Consider the following 23,902-nt stretch of genomic DNA (forward strand, 5'->3'; position numbering starts at 1 on the left):
ATGATTATTTAGAGTCCCATATTGTTTTGTAACATATTTACCTGGGGTTTATGTGGTGATTTGCATGATTAGTCCTAGTCAAATATTGTTTTGTAACATATTGACCTGGGATTTATGGGGTGATTTGCATGATTATTTCGAGTCCCATATTGTTTGGTACCATATTGACATGGGGTTTATGGAGTGATTTGCATGATTATTTCGAGTCACATATTGTTTTATAACATATTGACCTGGGGTTTATGTGGTGATTTGCATGATTAGTTCCTGTCAAATATTGTTTTGTAACATATTGACCTGGGATTTATGGGTTGATTTGCATGATTATTTCGAGTCCCATATTGTTTTGTAACATATTGACCTGGGATTTATGGGGTGATTTGCATGATTATTTCGAGTCACATATTGTTTTGTAACATATTGTCCTGGCATTTATGGAGTGATTTACATGATTATTTCGAGTCCCATATTGTTTTGTAACATATTGATCTGGGGTTTATAGAGTGATTTGCATGATTATTTCGAGCCACATATTGTTTTGTAACATATTGACCTGGGATTTATGGGGTGATTTGCATGATTATTTCGAGTCACATATTGTTTTGTAACATATTGTCCTGGCATTTATGGAGTGATTTACATGATTATTTCGAGTCCCATGTTGTTTTATAACATATTGACTTTGGGTTTATGGAGTGATTTGCACGATTAGGTGGAGTCCCATATTGTTTTGTAACATATTGACTTGGGATTTATGGGGTGATTTGCATGATTATTTCGAGTCCCATATTGTTTTGTATCATATTGACTTTGGGTTTATGGAGTGATTTGCACGATTAGGTGGAGTCCCATATTGTTTTGTAACATATTGACCTGGGATTTATGGGTTGATTTGCATGATTATTTCGAGTCCCATATTGTTTTGTAACATATTGACCTGGGATTTATGGGGTGATTTGCATGATTATTTCGAGTCACATATTGTTTTGTAACATATTGATCTGAGGTTTATGGAGTCATTTGCATGATTATTTCGAGTCCCATATTGTTTTGTAACATATTGACTTTGGGTTTATGGAGTGATTTGCACGATTAGGTGGAGTCCCATATTGTTTTGTAACATATTGACTTGGGATTTATGGGGTGATTTGCATGATTATTTCGAGTCCCATATTGTTTTGTATCATATTGACTTTGGGTTTATGGAGTGATTTGCACGATTAGGTGGAGTCCCATATTGTTTTGTAACATATTGACTTGGGATTTATGGGGTGATTTGCATGATTATTTCGAGTCCCGTATTGTTTTGGATCATATTTACCAGGGGTTAATGGGCTGACTTGCATGATTATTTCGAGTCCCATGTTGTTTTGTATCATATTGACTTGGGGTTTATGGGCTGACTTGCATGATTATTTCGAGTCCCATATTGTTTTGTAACATATTGACCTGGGGTTTATGGAGTGATTTGCATGATTATTTCGAGTATTATATTGTTTGGTATCGTATTGACCTGGGGTTTATAGGGTGATTTGCATGATTATTTCGAGTCACATATTGTTTTGTAACATATTGACCTGGGGTTTATGTGGTGATTTGCATGATTAGTTCCAGTCAAATATTGTTTTGTAACATATTGACCTGGGATTTATGGGATGATTTGCATGATTATCTCGAGTCCCGTATTGTTTTGGATCATATTTACCAGGGGTTTATGGGCTGACTTGCATGATTATTTCGAGTCCCATGTTGTTTTGTATCATATTGACCTGGGGTTTATGGGCTGACTTGCATGATTATTTCGAGTCACATATTGTTTTGTAACATATTGTCCTGGGATTTATGGGGTGACTTGCATGATTATTTTGTGTCCCATATTGTTTTGTGTCATATTGACGAGGAGTTTATGGGCTGATTTGCATGATGATTTCGAGTCACATATTGTTTTGTAAAATATTGACCTGGGGTTTTATGGGGTGATTTGCATGATTATTTCGAGTCCCATATTGATTTGTATTATTTTGACCTGGTGTTTTATGGTTGATTTTTATGATTATTTCGAGTCACATATTGTTTTGTATCATATTGACCTGGTGTATAATGGTTGATTTGTATGATTATTTTGAGTCCCATATTGTTTTGTATCATATTGACCTGGTGTTTAATGGTTGATTTCTATGATTATTGCGAGTCACATATTGTTTTGTATCATATTGACCTGGTGTTTAATGGTTGATTTCTATGATTATTGCGAGTCACATATTGTTTTGTAGCATATTGTCCTGGGGTTTAATGGTTGATTTGCATGATTATTTCGAGTCACATATTGTTTTGTAACATATTGACCTGGGGTTTATGAAGTGATTTGCATGATTATTTCGAGTCACATATTGTTTTGTAGCATATTGTCCTGGGGTTTAATGGTTGATTTGCATGATTATTTCGAGTCACATATTGTTTGGTATCATATTGACCTGGGGTTTATGGGCTGACTTGCGTGATTATTTCGAGGCCTATATGTTAAGGTTCATATTGACCTGTGGTTTATGAAGTGATTTGCATGATTGTTTCGAGTCTCATATTGTTTGGTATCATATTGACCTGGGGTTTATGTGGTGATTTGCATGATTAGTTTCAGTCAAATATTGTTTTGTAACATATTGACCTGGTATTTATGGGGTGATTTGCATGATTATTTCGACTCCCGTATTGTTTTGGATCATATTTACCAGGGGTTTATGGGCAGACTTGCATGATTATTTCGAGTGCCATATTGTTTTGTATCATATTGACCTGGGATTTATGGGCTGATTTGCACGATTATTTCGAGTCTCATATTCTTTGGTATCGCATTGTCTTGGGGTTTATATGGTGATTTGCATGATTATTTCGAGTCCCATGTTCTTTGGTATCATATTGACCAGGGGTTTATGGGCTGACTTGCATGATTATTTTGAGTCTCATATTGTTTTGTAACATATTGACCTGAGATTTATGGGGTGATTTGCATGATTATTTCGAGTCCCATATTGTTTGGTACCATATTGACCTGAGTTTATGGAGTGATTTGCATGATTATTTCGAGTCCCATATTGTTTTGTATCATATTGACCTGGGATTTATGGGCTGATTTGCACGATTATTTCGAGTCCCATATTGTTTTGTAACATATTGATCTGGGATTTATGGGGTGACTTGCATGATTATTTTGTGTCCCATATTGTTTTGTATCATATTGACGAGGAGTTTATGGGCTGATTTGCATGATGATTTCGAGTCGCATATTGTTTTGTAAAATATTGACCTGGGGTTTTATGGGGTGATTTGCATGATTATTTCGAGTCCCATATTGATTTGTATTATTTTGACCTGGTGTTTTATGGTTGATTTTTATGATTATTTCGAGTCACATATTGTTTTGTATCATATTGACCTGGTGTATAATGGTTGATTTGTATGATTATTTTGAGTCTCATATTGTTTTGTATCATATTGACCTGGTGTTTAATGGTTGATTTCTATGATTATTGCGAGTCACATATTGTTTTGTAGCATATTGTCCTGGGGTTTATGGGCTGACTTGCATGATTATTTCGAGTCACATATTATTTTGTAACATATTGACCTGGGATTTATGGGGTGATTTGCATGATTATTTCGAGTCACATATTGTTTTATAACATATTGACCTGGGGTTTATGTGGTGATTTGCATGATTAGTTCCAGTCAAATATTGTTTTGTAACATATTGACCTGGAATTTATGGGTTGATTTGCATGATTATTTCGAGTTCCATATTGTTTTGTAACATATTGACCTGGGATTTATGGGGTGATTTGCATGATTATTTCGAGTCACATATTGTTTAGTAACATATTGTCCTGGGATTTGTGGAGTGATTTACATGATTATTTCGAGTCCCACATTGTTTTGTAACATATTGATCTGGGGTTTATAGAGTGATTTGCATGTTTATTTCGAGTCATATATTGTTTAGTATCATATCGACCTGGGATTTATGGAGTGATTTGCATGATTATTTCGAGTCCCATGTTGTTTTGTAACATATAGACCTGGGGTTTATGGAGTCATTTGCATGATTATTTCGAGTCACATATGGTGTTGAAACATATTGATCTGGGATTCATGGGATGATTTGCATGATTAGTTGGAGTCCCATATTGTTTTGTATCATATTGACCTGGGATTTATGGGGTGATTTGCATGATTATTTCGAGTCCCATATTGTTTGGTACCATATTGACATGGGGTTTATGGAGTGATTTGCATGTTTATTTCGAGTCATATATTGTTTAGTATCATATCGACCTGGGATTTATGGAGTGATTTGCATGATTAGTTGGAGTCCCATATTGTTTTGTAACATATTGACCTGGGATTTATGGGGTGATTTGCATGATTATTTCGAGTCCCGTATTGTTTTGGATTATATTTACCAGGGGTTTATGGGCTGACTTGCATGATTATTTCGAGTCCCATATTGTTTTGTAACATATTGACCTGGGGTTTATGGAGTGATTTGCATGATTATTTCGAGTATTATAATGTTTGGTATCGTATTGACCTGGGGTTTATAGAGTGATTTGCATGATTATTTCGAGTCACATATTGTTTTGTAACATATTGACCTGGGGTTTATGTGGTGATTTGCATGATTAGTTCTAGTCAAATATTGTTTTGTAACATATTGACCTGGGATTTATGGGGTGATTTGCATGATTATTTCGAGTCCCATCTTCTTCGGTATCATATTGACGAGGGGTTTATTGAGTGATTTGCATGATTATTTCGTATCTCATATTGTTTGGTTTCGTATTGACCTGGGGTTTATGTGGTGATTTGCATGATTAGTTCCAGTCAAATATTGTTTTGTAACATATTGGCCTGGGATTTATGGGGTGATTTGCATGACTATTTCGAGTCCCGTATTGTTTTGGATCATATTTACCAGGGGTTTATGGGCTGACTTGCATGATTATTTCGAGTCCCATGTTGTTTTGTATCATATTGACCTGGGGTTTATGGGCTGACTTGCATGATTATTTCGAGTCACATATTGTTTTGTAACATATTGTCCTGGGATTTATGGGGTGACTTGCATGATTATTTTGTGTCCCATATTGTTTTGTATCATATTGACGAGGAGTTTATGGGCAGATTTGCATGATGATTTCGAGTCGCATATTGTTTTGTAAAATATTGACCTGGGGTTTTATGGGGTGATTTTTATGATTATTTCGAGTCCCATATTGATTTGTATCATATTGACCTGGTGTATAATGGTTTATTTGTATGATTATTTTGAGTCTCATATTGTTTTGTATCATATTGACCTGGTGTTTAATGGTTGATTTCTATGATTATTGCGAGTCACATATTGTTTTGTAGCATATTGTCCTGGGGTTTAATGGTTGATTTGCATGATTATTTCGAGTCACATATTGTTTTGTAACATATTGACCTGGGGTTTATGAAGTGATTTGCATGATTATTTCGAGTCACATATTGTTTTGTAGCATATTGTCCTGGGGTTTAATGGTTGATTTGCATGATTATTTCGAGTCACATATTGTTTGGTATCATATTGACCTTGGGTTTATGGGCTGACTTGCATGATTATTTCGAGGCCTATATGTTAAGTATCATATTGACCTGTGGTTCATGAAGTGATTTGCATGATTATTTCGAGTCTCATATTGTTTGGTATCATATTGACTTTGGGTTTATGGAGTGATTTGCCTGATTAGTTCTAGTCAAATATTGTTTTGTAACATATTGACCTGGGATTTATGGGGTGATTTGCATGATTATTTCGAGTCCCATATTGTTTGGTACCATATTGACATGGGGTTTATGGAGTGATTTGCATGATTATTCCGAGTCACATATTGTTTTATAACATATTGACCTGGGGTTTATGTGATGATTTGCATGATTAGTTCCAGTCAAATATTGTTTTGTAACATATTGACCTGGGATTTATGGGTTGATTTGCATGATTATTTCGAGTCCCATATTGTTTTGTAACATATTGACCTGGTATTTATGGGGTGATTTGCATGATTATTTCGAGTCACATATTGTTTTGTAACATATTGTCCTGGCATTTATGGAGTGATTTACATGATTATTTCGAGTCCCATATTGTTTTGTAACATATTGATCTGGGGTTTATAGAGTGATTTGCATGTTTATTTCGAGTCACATATTGTTTAGTATGATATCGACCTGGGATTTATGGAGTGATTTGCATGATTATTTCGAGTCCCATGTTGTTTTGTAACATATAGACCTGGGGTTTATGGAGTCATTTGCATGATTATTTCGAGTCACATATGGTGTTGAAACATATTGATCTGGGGTTCATGGAATGATTTGCATGATTAGTTGGAGTCCCATATTGTTTTGTATCATATCGACCTGGGATTTATGGAGTGATTTGCATGATTATTTCGAGTCCCATATTGTTTTGTATCATATTGACTTTGGGTTTATGGAGTGATTTGCACGATTAGGTGGAGTTCCATAATGTTTTGTAACACATTGACTTGGGATTTATGGGGTGATTTGCATGATTATTTCGAGTCCCATGTTGTTTTGTATCATATTGACTTGGGGTTTATGGGCTGACTTGCATGATTATTTCGAGTCCCATATTGTTTTGTAACATATTGACCTGGGGTTTATGGAGTGATTTGCATGATTATTTCGAGTATTATATTGTTTGGTATCGTATTGACCTGGGGTTTAAAGGGTGATTTGCATGATTATTTCGAGTCACATATTGTTTTGTAACATATTGACCTGGGGTTTATGTGGTGATTTGCATGATTAGTTCCAGTCAAATATTGTTTTGTAACATATTGACCTGGGATTTATGGGGTGATTTGCATGATTATCTCGAGTCCCGTATTGTTTTGGATCATATTTACCAGGGGTTTATGGGGTGACTTGCATGATTATTTCGAGTCACATATTGTTTTGTAACATATTGTCCTGGGATTTATGGGGTGACTTGCATGATTATTTTGTGTCCCATATTGTTTTGTATCATATTGACGAGGAGTTTATGGGCTGATTTGCATGATGATTTCGAGTCACATATTGTTTTGTAAAATATTGACCTGGGGTTTTATGGGGTGATTTGCATGATTATTTCGAGTCCCATATTGATTTGTATTATTTTGACCTGGTGTTTTATGGTTGATTTTTATGATTATTTCGAGTCACATATTGTTTTGTATCATATTGACCTGGTGTATAATGGTTGATTTGTATGATTATTTTGAGTCCCATATTGTTTTGTATCATATTGACCTGGTGTTTAATGGTTGATTTCTATGATTATTGCGAGTCACATATTGTTTTGTATCATATTGACCTGGTGTTTAATGGTTGATTTCTATGATTATTGCGAGTCACATATTGTTTTGTAGCATATTGTCCTGGGGTTTAATGGTTGATTTGCATGATTATTTCGAGTCACATATTGTTTTGTAACATATTGACCTGGGGTTTATGAAGTGATTTGCATGATTATTTCGAGTCACATATTGTTTTGTAGCATATTGTCCTGGGGTTTAATGGTTGATTTGCATGATTATTTCGAGTCGCATATTGTTTGGTATCATATTGACCTGGGGTTTATGGGCTGACTTGCATGATTATTTCGAGGCATATATGTTAAGGTTCATATTGACCTGTGTTTTATGAAGTGATTTGCATGATTGTTTCGAGTCTCATATTGTTTGGTATCATATTGACCTGGGGTTTATGTGGTGATTTGCATGATTAGTTCCAGTCAAATATTGTTTTGTAACATATTGACCTGGTAATTATGGGGTGATTTGCATGATTATTTCGACTCCCGTATTGTTTTGGATCATATTTACCAGGGGTTTATGGGCTGACTTGCATGATTATTTCGAGTGCCATATTGTTTTGTATCATATTGACCTGGGATTTATGGGCTGATTTGCACGATTATTTCGAGTCTCATATTCTTTGGTATCGCATTGTCTTGAGGTTTATATGGTGATTTGCATGATTATTTCGAGTCACATATTGTTTTGTAGCATATTGTCCTGGGGTTTAATGGTTGATTTGCATGATTATTTCGAGTCACATATTGTTTGGTATCATATTGACCTTGGGTTTATGGGCTGACTTGCAAGATTATTTCGAGGCCTATATGTTAAGTATCATGTAACATATTGACCTGGGATTTATGGGGTGATTTGCATGATTATTTCGAGTCCGATATTGTTTGGTACCATATTGACATGGGGTTTATGGAGTGATTTGCATGATTATTCCGAGTCACATATTGTTTTATAACATATTGACCTGGGGTTTATGTGATGATTTGCATGATTAGTTCCAGTCAAATATTGTTTTGTAACATATTGACCTGGGATTTATGGGTTGATTTGCATGATTATTTCGAGTCCCATATTGTTTTGTAACATATTGACCTGGTATTTATGGGGTGATTTGCATGATTATTTCGAGTCACATATTGTTTTGTAACATATTGTCCTGGCATTTATGGAGTGATTTACATGATTATTTCGAGTCCCATATTGTTTTGTAACATATTGATCTGGGGTTTATAGAGTGATTTGCATGTTTATTTCGAGTCACATATTGTTTAGTATGTTATCGACCTGGGATTTATGGAGTGATTTGCATGATTATTTCGAGTCCCATGTTGTTTTGTAACATATAGTCCTGGGGTTTATGGAGTCATTTGCATGATTATTTCGAGTCACATATGGTGTTGAAACATATTGATCTGGGGTTCATGGAATGATTTGCATGATTAGTTGGAGTCCCATATTGTTTTGTAACATATTGACCTGGGATTTATGGGGTGATTTGCATGATTATTTCGAGTCCCGTATTGTTTTGGATTATATTTACCAGGGGTTTATGGGCTGACTTGCATGATTATTTCGAGTCCCATATTGTTTTGTAACATATTGACCTGGGGTTTATGGAGTGATTTGCATGATTATTTCGAGTATTATAATGTTTGGTATCGTATTGACCTGGGGTTTATAGAGTGATTTGCATGATTATTTCGAGTCCCATATTGTTTGGTACCATATTGACATGGGGTTTATGGAGTGATTTGCATGTTTATTTCGAGTCATATATTGTTTAGTATCATATCGACCTGGGATTTATGGAGTGATTTGCATGATTAGTTGGAGTCCCATATTGTTTTGTAACATATTGACCTGGGATTTATGGGGTGATTTGCATGATTATTTCGAGTCCCGTATTGTTTTGGATTATATTTACCAGGGGTTTATGGGCTGACTTGCATGATTATTTCGAGTCCCATATTGTTTTGTAACATATTGACCTGGGGTTTATGGAGTGATTTGCATGATTATTTCGAGTATTATAATGTTTGGTATCGTATTGACCTGGGGTTTATAGAGTGATTTGCATGATTATTTCGAGTCACATATTGTTTTGTAACATATTGACCTGGGGTTTATGTGGTGATTTGCATGATTAGTTCTAGTCAAATATTGTTTTGTAACATATTGACCTGGGATTTATGGGGTGATTTGCATGATTATTTCGAGTCCCATCTTCTTCGGTATCATATTGACGAGGGGTTTATTGAGTGATTTGCATGATTATTTCGTATCTCATATTGTTTGGTTTCGTATTGACCTGGGGTTTATGTGGTGATTTGCATGATTAGTTCCAGTCAAATATTGTTTTGTAACATATTGGCCTGGGATTTATGGGGTGATTTGCATGACTATTTCGAGTCCCGTATTGTTTTGGATCATATTTACCAGGGGTTTATGGGCTGACTTGCATGATTATTTCGAGTCCCATGTTGTTTTGTATCATATTGACCTGGGGTTTATGGGCTGACTTGCATGATTATTTCGAGTCACATATTGTTTTGTAACATATTGTCCTGGGATTTATGGGGTGACTTGCATGATTATTTTGTGTCCCATATTGTTTTGTATCATATTGACGAGGAGTTTATGGGCAGATTTGCATGATGATTTCGAGTCGCATATTGTTTTGTAAAATATTGACCTGGGGTTTTATGGGGTGATTTTTATGATTATTTCGAGTCCCATATTGATTTGTATCATATTGACCTGGTGTATAATGGTTTATTTGTATGATTATTTTGAGTCTCATATTGTTTTGTATCATATTGACCTGGTGTTTAATGGTTGATTTCTATGATTATTGCGAGTCACATATTGTTTTGTAGCATATTGTCCTGGGGTTTAATGGTTGATTTGCATGATTATTTCGAGTCACATATTGTTTTGTAACATATTGACCTGGGGTTTATGAAGTGATTTGCATGATTATTTCGAGTCACATATTGTTTTGTAGCATATTGTCCTGGGGTTTAATGGTTGATTTGCATGATTATTTCGAGTCACATATTGTTTGGTATCATATTGACCTTGGGTTTATGGGCTGACTTGCATGATTATTTCGAGGCCTATATGTTAAGTATCATATTGACCTGTGGTTCATGAAGTGATTTGCATGATTATTTCGAGTCTCATATTGTTTGGTATCATATTGACTTTGGGTTTATGGAGTGATTTGCATGATTAGTTCTAGTCAAATATTGTTTTGTAACATATTGACCTGGCATTTATGGGGTGATTTGCATGATTATTTCGAGTCCCATATTGTTTGGTACCATATTGACATGGGGTTTATGGAGTGATTTGCATGATTATTCCGAGTCACATATTGTTTTATAACATATTGACCTGGGATTTATGTGATGATTTGCATGATTAGTTCCAGTCAAATATTGTTTTGTAACATATTGACCTGGGATTTATGGGTTGATTTGCATGATTATTTCGAGTCCCATATTGTTTTGTAACATATTGACCTGGTATTTATGGGGTGATTTGCATGATTATTTCGAGTCACATATTGTTTTGTAACATATTGTCCTGGCATTTATGGAGTGATTTACATGATTATTTCGAGTCCCATATTGTTTTGTAACATATTGATCTGGGGTTTATAGAGTGATTTGCATGTTTATTTCGAGTCACATATTGTTTAGTATGATATCGACCTGGGATTTATGGAGTGATTTGCATGATTATTTCGAGTCCCATGTTGTTTTGTAACATATAGACCTGGGGTTTATGGAGTCATTTGCATGATTATTTCGAGTCACATACGGTGTTGAAACATATTGATCTGGGGTTCATGGAATGATTTGCATGATTAGTTGGAGTCCCATATTGTTTTGTATCATATCGACCTGGGATTTATGGAGTGATTTGCATGATTATTTCGAGTCCCATATTGTTTTGTATCATATTGACTTTGGGTTTATGGAGTGATTTGCACGATTAGGTGGAGTTCCATATTGTTTTGTAACACATTGACTTGGGATTTATGGGGTGATTTGCATGATTATTTCGAGTCCCATGTTGTTTTGTATCATATTGACTTGGGGTTTATGGGCTGACTTGCATGATTATTTCGAGTCCCATATTGTTTTGTAACATATTGACCTGGGGTTTATGGAGTGATTTGCATGATTATTTCGAGTATTATATTGTTTGGTATCGTATTGACCTGGGGTTTAAAGGGTGATTTGCATGATTATTTCGAGTCACATATTGTTTTGTAACATATTGACCTGGGGTTTATGTGGTGATTTGCATGATTAGTTCCAGTCAAATATTGTTTTGTAACATATTGACCTGGGATTTATGGGGTGATTTGCATGATTATCTCGAGTCCCGTATTGTTTTGGATCATATTTACCAGGGGTTTATGGGGTGACTTGCATGATTATTTCGAGTCACATATTGTTTTGTAACATATTGTCCTGGGATTTATGGGGTGACTTGCATGATTATTTTGTGTCCCATATTGTTTTGTATCATATTGACGAGGAGTTTATGGGCTGATTTGCATGATGATTTCGAGTCACATATTGTTTTGTAAAATATTGACCTGGGGTTTTATGGGGTGATTTGCATGATTATTTCGAGTCCCATATTGATTTGTATTATTTTGACCTGGTGTTTTATGGTTGATTTTTATGATTATTTCGAGTCACATATTGTTTTGTATCATATTGACCTGGTGTATAATGGTTGATTTGTATGATTATTTTGAGTCCCATATTGTTTTGTATCATATTGACCTGGTGTTTAATGGTTGATTTCTATGATTATTGCGAGTCACATATTGTTTTGTATCATATTGACCTGGTGTTTAATGGTTGATTTCTATGATTATTGCGAGTCACATATTGTTTTGTAGCATATTGTCCTGGGGTTTAATGGTTGATTTGCATGATTATTTCGAGTCACATATTGTTTTGTAACATATTGACCTGGGGTTTATGAAGTGATTTGCATGATTATTTCGAGTCACATATTGTTTTGTAGCATATTGTCCTGGGGTTTAATGGTTGATTTGCATGATTATTTCGAGTCGCATATTGTTTGGTATCATATTGACCTGGGGTTTATGGGCTGACTTGCATGATTATTTCGAGGCATATATGTTAAGGTTCATATTGACCTGTGTTTTATGAAGTGATTTGCATGATTGTTTCGAGTCTCATATTGTTTGGTATCATATTGACCTGGGGTTTATGTGGTGATTTGCATGATTAGTTCCAGTCAAATATTGTTTTGTAACATATTGACCTGGTATTTATGGATTGATTTGCATGATTATTTCGACTCCCGTATTGTTTTGGATCATATTTACCAGGGGTTTATGGGCTGACTTGCATGATTATTTCGAGTGCCATATTGTTTTGTATCATATTGACCTGGGATTTATGGGCTGATTTGCACGATTATTTCGAGTCTCATATTCTTTGGTATCGCATTGTCTTGAGGTTTATATGGTGATTTGCATGATTATTTCGAGTCACATATTGTTTTGTAGCATATTGTCCTGGGGTTTAATGGTTGATTTGCATGATTATTTCGAGTCACATATTGTTTGGTATCATATTGACCTTGGGTTTATGGGCTGACTTGCAAGATTATTTCGAGGCCTATATGTTAAGTATCATGTAACATATTGACCTGGGATTTATGGGGTGATTTGCATGATTATTTCGAGTCCCATATTGTTTGGTACCATATTGACATGGGGTTTATGGAGTGATTTGCATGATTATTCCGAGTCACATATTGTTTTATAACATATTGACCTGGGGTTTATGTGATGATTTGCATGATTAGTTCCAGTCAAATATTGTTTTGTAACATATTGACCTGGGATTTATGGGTTGATTTGCATGATTATTTCGAGTCCCATATTGTTTTGTAACATATTGACCTGGTATTTATGGGGTGATTTGCATGATTATTTCGAGTCACATATTGTTTTGTAACATATTGTCCTGGCATTTATGGAGTGATTTACATGATTATTTCGAGTCCCATATTGTTTTGTAACATATTGATCTGGGGTTTATAGAGTGATTTGCATGTTTATTTCGAGTCACATATTGTTTAGTATGATATCGACCTGGGATTTATGGAGTGATTTGCATGATTATTTCGAGTCCCATGTTGTTTTGTAACATATAGTCCTGGGGTTTATGGAGTCATTTGCATGATTATTTCGAGTCACATATGGTGTTGAAACATATTGATCTGGGGTTCATGGAATGATTTGCATGATTAGTTGGAGTCCCATATTGTTTTGTATCATATCGACCTGGGATTTATGGAGTGATTTGCATGATTATTTCGAGTCCCATATTGTTTTGTATCATATTGACTTTGGGTTTATGGAGTGATTTGCACGATTAGGTGGAGTTCCATATTGTTTTGTATCATATTGACCTGGGATTTATGGGCTGACTTGCATGATTATTTCGAGGCCTATATGTTAAGGTTCATATTGACCTGTGGTTTATGAAGTGATTTGCATGATTGTTTCGAGTCTCATATTGTTTGGTATCATATTGACCTGGTATTTATGGGGTGATTTGCATGATTATTTCGACTCCCGTATTGTTTTGGATCATATTTACCAGGGGTTTATGGGCTGACTTGCATGATTATTTCGAGTGCCATATTGTTTTGTATCATATTGACCTGGGATTTATGGGCTGATTTGCACGATTATTTCGAGTCTCATATTCTTTGGTATCGCATTGTCTTGAGGTTTATATGGTGATTTGCATGATTATTTCGAGTCCCATGTTCTTTGGTATCATATTGACCAGGGGTTTATGGGCTGACTTGCATGATTATTTTGAGTCACATATTGTTTTGTAACATATTGACCTGAGATTTATGGGGTGATTTGCATGATTATTTCGAGTCCCATATTGTTTGGTACCATAATGACCTGGGTTTATGGAGTGATTTGCATGATTATTTCGAGTCACATATTGTTTTGTGACATATTGACCTGGGGTTTATGTGGTGATTTGCATGATTAGTTCCAGTCAAACATTGTTTTGTAACATATTGACCCGGGGTTTATGGAGTGATTTGCATAATTATTTCGAGTCCCATATTGTTTTGTAACATATTGACCTGGGCTTTATAGGGTGATTTGCATGGTTATTTCGAGTTCCTTATTGTTTTGTATCATATTGACTTTGGGTTTATGGAGTGATTTGCATGATTATTTCGAGTCACATATTGTTTTGTAACATATTGACCTGGGGTTTATGAAGTGATTTGCATGATTATTTCGAGTTACATATTGTTTTGTTGCATATTGTCCTGGGGTTTAATGGTTGATTTGCATGATTATTTCGAGTCACATATTGTTTGGTATCATATTGACCTGGGGTTTATGGGCTGACTTGCATGATTATTTCGAGGCCTATATGTTAAGTATCATATTGACCTGTGGTTTATGAAGTGATTTGCATGATTATTTCGAGTCTCATATTGTTTGGTATCATATTGACCTGGGGTTTATGTGGTGATTTGAATGATTAGTTCCAGTCAAATATTATTTTGTAACATATTGACCTGGTATTTATGGGGTGATTTGCATGATTATTTAGACTCCCGTATTGTTTTGGATCATATTTACCAGGGGTTTATGGGCTGACATGCATGATTATTTCGAGTGCCATATTGTTTTGTATCATATTGACCTGGGATTTATGGGGTGATTTGCACGATTATTTCGAGTCTCATATTGTTTTGTAACATATTGACCTGGGATTTATGGGGTGATTTGCATGATTATTTCGAGTCACATATTTTTTTGTAACATATTGACCTGGGATTGATGGGAGTGATTTGCATGATTATTTCGAGTCCCATATTGTTTTGTAACATATTGACCTGGGGTTTATAGGGTGATTTGCATGATTATTTCGAGTCACATATTGTTTGGTATCATATTGACCTGGGGTTTATGGGGTGATTTGCATGATTATTTAGAGTCCCATATTGTTTTGTAACATATTGACCTGGCGTTTATGGAGTGATTTACATGATTATTTCAAATCCCATATTGTTTTGTAACATACTGACCTGGCGTTTATCGGGTGATTTGCATGATTATTTCGAGTCCCATATTGTTTTGTAACATATTGATCTGGGGTTTATTGGGTGATTTGCATGATTATTTCGAGTCCTATATTCTTTGGTATCGCATTGTCTTGGGGTTTATATGGTGATTTGCATGATTATTTCGAGTCCCATGTTCTTTGGTATCATATTGACCAGGGGTTTATGGGCTGACTTGCATGATTATTTCGAGTCACATATTGTTTTGTAACATATTGACCTGAGATTTATGGGGTGATTTGCATGATTATTTCGAGTCCCATATTGTTTGGTACCATATTGACCTGGGTTTATGGAGTGATTTGCATGATTATTTCGAGTCACTTATTGTTTTGTGACATATTGACCTGGGGTTTATGTGGTGATTTGCATGATTAGTTCCAGTCAAATATTGTTTTGTAACATACTGACCCGGGGTTTATGGAGTGATTTGCATAATTATTTCGAGTCCCATATTGTTTTGTAACATATTTACCTGGAGTTTATGGAGTGATTTGCATGATTATTTCGAGTCACATATTGTTTTGTAACATATTGACCTGGGGTTTATGGAGTCATTTGCATGATTATTTCGAGTCCTATATTGTTTGGTATCGTATTGTCCTGGGGTATATGGAGTCATTTGCATGATTATTTCGAGTCACATATTGTTTTGTAACATATTGACCTGGGATTTATGGGGTGATTTGCATGATTGTTTCGAGTCCCATCTTCTTCGGTATCATATTGACGAGGGGTTTATGGAGTGATTTGCATGATTATTTCGTATCTCATATTGTTTGGTTTCGTATTGACCTGGGGTTAATGTGGTGATTTGCATGATTATTTCGAGTCACATATTGTTTTGTAACATATTGACCTGGGGTTTATGGAGTCATTTGCATGATTATTTCGAGTCCTATATTGTTTGGTATCGTATTGTCCTGGGGTTTATGGAGTCATTTGCATGATTATTTCGAGTCACATATTGTTTTGTAACATATTGACCTGGGATTTATGGGGTGATTTGCATGATTGTTTCGAGTCCCATCTTCTTCGGTATCATATTGACGAGGGGTTTATGGAGTGATTTGCATGATTATTTCGTATCTCATATTGTTTGGTTTCGTATTGACCTGGGATTTATGGGGTGATTTGCATGATTGTTTCGAGTCCCATCTTCTTCGGTATCATATTGACGAGGGGTTTATGGAGTGATTTGCATGATTATTTCGTATCTCATATTGTTTGGTTTCGTATTGACCTGGGGTTTATGAAGTGATTTGCATGATTATTTCGAGTTACATATTGTTTTGTTGCATATTGTCCTGGGGTTTAATGGTTGATTTGCATGATTATTTCGAGTCACATATTGTTTGGTATCATATTGACCTGGGGTTTATGGGCTGACTTGCATGATTATTTCGAGGCCTATATGTTAAGTATCATATTGACCTGTGGTTTATGAAGTGATTTGCATGATTATTTCGAGTCTCATATTGTTTGGTATCATATTGACCTGGGGTTTATGTGGTGATTTGCATGATTAGTTCCAGTCAAATATTATTTTGTAACATATTGACCTGGTATTTATGGGGTGATTTGCATGATTATTTAGACTCCCGTATTGTTTTGGATCATATTTACCAGGGGTTTATGGGCTGACATGCATGATTATTTCGAGTGCCATATTGTTTTGTATCATATTGACCTGGGATTTATGGGGTGATTTGCACGATTATTTCGAGTCTCTTATTGTTTTGTAACATATTGACCTGGGATTTATGGGGTGATTTGCATGATTATTTCGAGTCACATATTTTTTTGTAACATATTGACCTGGGATTTATGGGAGTGATTTGCATGATTATTTCGAGTCCCATATTGTTTTGTAACATATTGACCTGGGGTTTATAGGGTGATTTGCATGATTATTTCGAGTCACATATTGTTTGGTATCATATTGACCTGGGGTTTATGGGGTGATTTGCATGATTATTTAGAGTCCCATATTGTTTTGTAACATATTGACCTGGCGTTTATGGAGTGATTTACATGATTATTTCAAATCCCATATTGTTTTGTAACATACTGACCTGGCGTTTATCGGGTGATTTGCATGATTATTTCGAGTCCCATATTCTTTTGTAACATATTGATCTGGGGTTTATTGGGTGATTTGCATGATTATTTCGAGTCCTATATTCTTTGGTATCGCATTGTCTTGGGGTTTATATGGTGATTTGCATGATTATTTCGAGTCCCATGTTCTTTGGTATCATATTGACCAGGGGTTTATGGGCTGACTTGCATGATTATTTCGAGTCACATATTGTTTTGTAACATATTGACCTGAGATTTATGGGGTGATTTGCATGATTATTTCGAGTCCCATATTGTTTGGTACCATATTGACCTGGGTTTATGGAGTGATTTGCATGATTATTTCGAGTCACTTATTGTTTTGTGACATATTGACCTGGGGTTTATGTGGTGATTTGCATGATTAGTTCCAGTCAAATATTGTTTTGTAACATACTGACCCGGGGTTTATGGAGTGATTTGCATAATTATTTCGAGTCCCATATTGTTTTGTAACATATTTACCTGGAGTTTATGGAGTCATTTGCATGATTATTTCGAGTCACATATTGTTTTGTAACATATTGACCTGGGGTTTATGGAGTCATTTGCATGATTATTTCGAGTCCTATATTGTTTGGTATCGTATTGTCCTGGGGTTTATGGAGTCATTTGCATGATTATTTCGAGTCACATATTGTTTTGTAACATATTGACCTGGGATTTATGGGGTGATTTGCATGATTGTTTCGAGTCCCATCTTCTTCGGTATCATATTGACGAGGGGTTTATGGAGTGATTTGCATGATTATTTCGTATCTCATATTGTTTGGTTTCGTATTGACCTGGGGTTAATGTGGTGATTTGCATGATTATTTCGAGTCACATATTGTTTTGTAACATATTGACCTGGGGTTTATGGAGTCATTTGCATGATTATTTCGAGTCCTATATTGTTTGGTATCGTATTGTCCTGGGGTTTATGGAGTCATTTGCATGATTATTTCGAGTCACATATTGTTTTGTAACATATTGACCTGGGATTTATGGGGTGATTTGCATGATTGTTTCGAGTCCCATCTTCTTCGGTATCATATTGACGAGGGGTTTATGGAGTGATTTGCATGATTATTTCGTATCTCATATTGTTTGGTTTCGTATTGACCTGGGATTTATGGGGTGATTTGCATGATTGTTTCGAGTCCCATCTTCTTCGGTATCATATTGACGAGGGGTTTATGGAGTGATTTGCATGATTATTTCGTATCTCATATTGTTTGGTTTCGTATTGACCTGGGGTTTATGAAGTGATTTGCATGATTATTTCGAGTTACATATTGTTTTGTTGCATATTGTCCTGGGGTTTAATGGTTGATTTGCATGATTATTTCGAGTCACATATTGTTTGGTATCATATTGACCTGGGGTTTATGGGCTGACTTGCATGATTATTTCGAGGCCTATATGTTAAGTATCATATTGACCTGTGGTTTATGAAGTGATTTGCATGATTATTTCGAGTCTCATATTGTTTGGTATCATATTGACCTGGGGTTTATGTGGTGATTTGCATGATTAGTTCCAGTCAAATATTATTTTGTAACATATTGACCTGGTATTTATGGGGTGATTTGCATGATTATTTAGACTCCCGTATTGTTTTGGATCATATTTACCAGGGGTTTATGGGCTGACATGCATGATTATTTCGAGTGCCATATTGTTTTGTATCATATTGACCTGGGATTTATGGGGTGATTTGCACGATTATTTCGAGTCTCTTATTGTTTTGTAACATATTGACCTGGGATTTATGGGGTGATTTGCATGATTATTTCGAGTCACATATTTTTTTGTAACATATTGACCTGGGATTTATGGGAGTGATTTGCATGATTATTTCGAGTCCCATATTGTTTTGTAACATATTGACCTGGGGTTTATAGGGTGATTTGCATGATTATTTCGAGTCACATATTGTTTGGTATCATATTGACCTGGGGTTTATGGGGTGATTTGCATGATTATTTAGAGTCCCATATTGTTTTGTAACATATTGACCTGGCGTTTATGGAGTGATTTACATGATTATTTCAAATCCCATATTGTTTTGTAACATACTGACCTGGCGTTTATCGGGTGATTTGCATGATTATTTCGAGTCCCATATTCTTTTGTAACATATTGATCTGGGGTTTATTGGGTGATTTGCATGATTATTTCGAGTCCTATATTCTTTGGTATCGCATTGTCTTGGGGTTTATATGGTGATTTGCATGATTATTTCGAGTCCCATGTTCTTTGGTATCATATTGACCAGGGGTTTATGGGCTGACTTGCATGATTATTTCGAGTCACATATTGTTTTGTAACATATTGACCTGAGATTTATGGGGTGATTTGCATGATTATTTCGAGTCCCATATTGTTTGGTACCATATTGACCTGGGTTTATGGAGTGATTTGCATGATTATTTCGAGTCACTTATTGTTTTGTGACATATTGACCTGGGGTTTATGTGGTGATTTGCATGATTAGTTCCAGTCAAATATTGTTTTGTAACATACTGACCCGGGGTTTATGGAGTGATTTGCATAATTATTTCGAGTCCCATATTGTTTTGTAACATATTTACCTGGAGTTTATGGAGTCATTTGCATGATTATTTCGAGTCACATATTGTTTTGTAACATATTGACCTGGGGTTTATGGAGTCATTTGCATGATTATTTCGAGTCCTATATTGTTTGGTATCGTATTGTCCTGGGGTTTATGGAGTCATTTGCATGATTATTTCGAGTCACATATTGTTTTGTAACATATTGACCTGGGATTTATGGGGTGATTTGCATGATTGTTTCGAGTCCCATCTTCTTCGGTATCATATTGACGAGGGGTTTATGGAGTGATTTGCATGATTATTTCGTATCTCATATTGTTTGGTTTCGTATTGACCTGGGGTTAATGTGGTGATTTGCATGATTATTTCGAGTCACATATTGTTTTGTAACATATTGACCTGGGGTTTATGGAGTCATTTGCATGATTATTTCGAGTCCTATATTGTTTGGTATCGTATTGTCCTGGGGTTTATGGAGTCATTTGCATGATTATTTCGAGTCACATATTGTTTTGTAACATATTGACCTGGGATTTATGGGGTGATTTGCATGATTGTTTCGAGTCCCATCTTCTTCGGTATCATATTGACGAGGGGTTTATGGAGTGATTTGCATGATTATTTCGTATCTCATATTGTTTGGTTTCGTATTGACCTGGGATTTATGGGGTGATTTGCATGATTGTTTCGAGTCCCATCTTCTTCGGTATCATATTGACGAGGGGTTTATGGAGTGATTTGCATGATTATTTCGTATCTCATATTGTTTGGTTTCGTATTGACCTGGGGTTTATGAAGTGATTTGCATGATTATTTCGAGTTACATATTGTTTTGTTGCATATTGTCCTGGGGTTTAATGGTTGATTTGCATGATTATTTCGAGTCACATATTGTTTGGTATCATATTGACCTGGGGTTTATGGGCTGACTTGCATGATTATTTCGAGGCCTATATGTTAAGTATCATATTGACCTGTGGTTTATGAAGTGATTTGCATGATTATTTCGAGTCTCATATTGTTTGGTATCATATTGACCTGGGGTTTATGTGGTGATTTGCATGATTAGTTCCAGTCAAATATTATTTTGTAACATATTGACCTGGTATTTATGGGGTGATTTGCATGATTATTTAGACTCCCGTATTGTTTTGGATCATATTTACCAGGGGTTTATGGGCTGACATGCATGATTATTTCGAGTGCCATATTGTTTTGTATCATATTGACCTGGGATTTATGGGGTGATTTGCACGATTATTTCGAGTCTCATATTGTTTTGTAACATATTGACCTGGGATTTATGGGGTGATTTGCATGATTATTTCGAGTCACATATTTTTTTGTAACATATTGACCTGGGATTTATGGGAGTGATTTGCATGATTATTTCGAGTCCCATATTGTTTTGTAACATATTGACCTGGGGTTTATAGGGTGATTTGCATGATTATTTCGAGTCACATATTGTTTGGTATCATATTGACCTGGGGTTTATGGGGTGATTTGCATGATTATTTAGAGTCCCATATTGTTTTGTAACATATTGACCTGGCGTTTATGGAGTGATTTACATGATTATTTCAAATCCCATATTGTTTTGTAACATACTGACCTGGCGTTTATCGGGTGATTTGCATGATTATTTCGAGTCCCATATTGTTTTGTAACATATTGATCTGGGGTTTATTGGGTGATTTGCATGATTATTTCGAGTCCTATATTCTTTGGTATCGCATTGTCTTGGGGTTTATATGGTGATTTGCATGATTATTTCGAGTCCCATGTTCTTTGGTATCATATTGACCAGGGGTTTATGGGCTGACTTGCATGATTATTTCGAGTCACATATTGTTTTGTAACATATTGACCTGAGATTTATGGGGTGATTTGCATGATTATTTCGAGTCCCATATTGTTTGGTACCATATTGACCTGGGTTTATGGAGTGATTTGCATGATTATTTCGAGTCACTTATTGTTTTGTGACATATTGACCTGGGGTTTATGTGGTGATTTGCATGATTAGTTCCAGTCAAATATTGTTTTGTAACATACTGACCCGGGGTTTATGGAGTGATTTGCATAATTATTTCGAGTCCCATATTGTTTTGTAACATATTTACCTGGAGTTTATGGAGTGATTTGCATGATTATTTCGAGTCACATATTGTTTTGTAACATATTGACCTGGGGTTTATGGAGTCATTTGCATGATTATTTCGAGTCCTATATTGTTTGGTATCGTATTGTCCTGGGGTTTATGGAGTCATTTGCATGATTATTTCGAGTCACATATTGTTTTGTAACATATTGACCTGGGATTTATGGGGTGATTTGCATGATTGTTTCGAGTCCCATCTTCTTCGGTATCATATTGACGAGGGGTTTATGGAGTGATTTGCATGATTATTTCGTATCTCATATTGTTTGGTTTCGTATTGACCTGGGGTTAATGTGGTGATTTGCATGATTAGTTCCAGTCAAATATTGTTTTGTAACATATTGACCTGGGATTTATGGGTTGATTTGCATGATTATTTCGAGTCCCATATTGTTTTGTAACATATTGACCTGGGATTTATGGGGTGATTTGCATGATTATTTCGAGTCACATATTGTTTTGTAACATATTGTCCTGGTATTTATGGAGTGATTTACATGATTATTTCGAGTCCCATATTGTTTTGTAACATATTGATCTGGGGTTTATAGAGTGATTTGCATGTTTATTTCGAGTCACATATTGTTTAGTATCATATCGACCTGGGATTTATGGAGTGATTTGCATGATTATTTCGAGTCCCATGTTGTTTTGTAACATATAGACCTGGGGTTTATGGAGTCATTTGCATGATTATTTCGAGTCACATATGGTGTTGAAACATATTGATCTGGGGTTCATGGGATGATTTGCATGATTAGTTGGAGTCCCATATTGTTTTGTATCATATTGACTTTGGGTTTATGGAGTGATTTGCATGATTAGGTGGAGTCCCATATTGTTTTGTAACATATTGACCTGGGATTTATGGGGTGATTTGCATGATTATTTCGAGTCCCGTATTGTTTTGGATCATATTTACCAGGGGTTTATGAGCTGACTTGCATGATTATTTCGAGTCCCATGTTGTTTTGTATCATATTGACTTGGGGTTTATGGGCTGACTTGCATGATTATTTCGAGTCCCATATTATTTTGTAACATATTGACCTGGGGTTTATGGAGTGATTTGCATGACTATTTCGAGTATTATATTGTTTGGTATCGTATTGACCTGGGGTTTATAGGGTGATTTGCATGATTATTTCGAGTCACATATTGTTTTGTAACATATTGACCTGGGGTTTATGTGGTGATTTGCATGAATAGTTAAAGTCAAATATTGTTTTGTAACATATTGACCTGGGATTTATGGGGTGATTTGCATGATTATTTCGTATCTCATATTGTTTGGTTTCGTATTGACCTGGGGCTTATGTGGTGATTTGCATGATTAGTTCCAGTCAAATATTGTTTTGTAACATATTGACCTGGGATTTATGGGGTGATTTGCATGATTATCTCGAGTCCCGTATTGTTTTGGATCATATTTACCAGGGGTTTATGGGCTGACTTGCATGATTATTTCGAGTCCCTTGTTG

Source organism: Saccoglossus kowalevskii, chromosome 7 (genome assembly GCF_978046115.1).
Source record: "Saccoglossus kowalevskii chromosome 7, keSacKowa6.1, whole genome shotgun sequence".
In the NCBI taxonomy this organism is placed as follows: domain Eukaryota; kingdom Metazoa; phylum Hemichordata; class Enteropneusta; family Harrimaniidae; genus Saccoglossus; species Saccoglossus kowalevskii.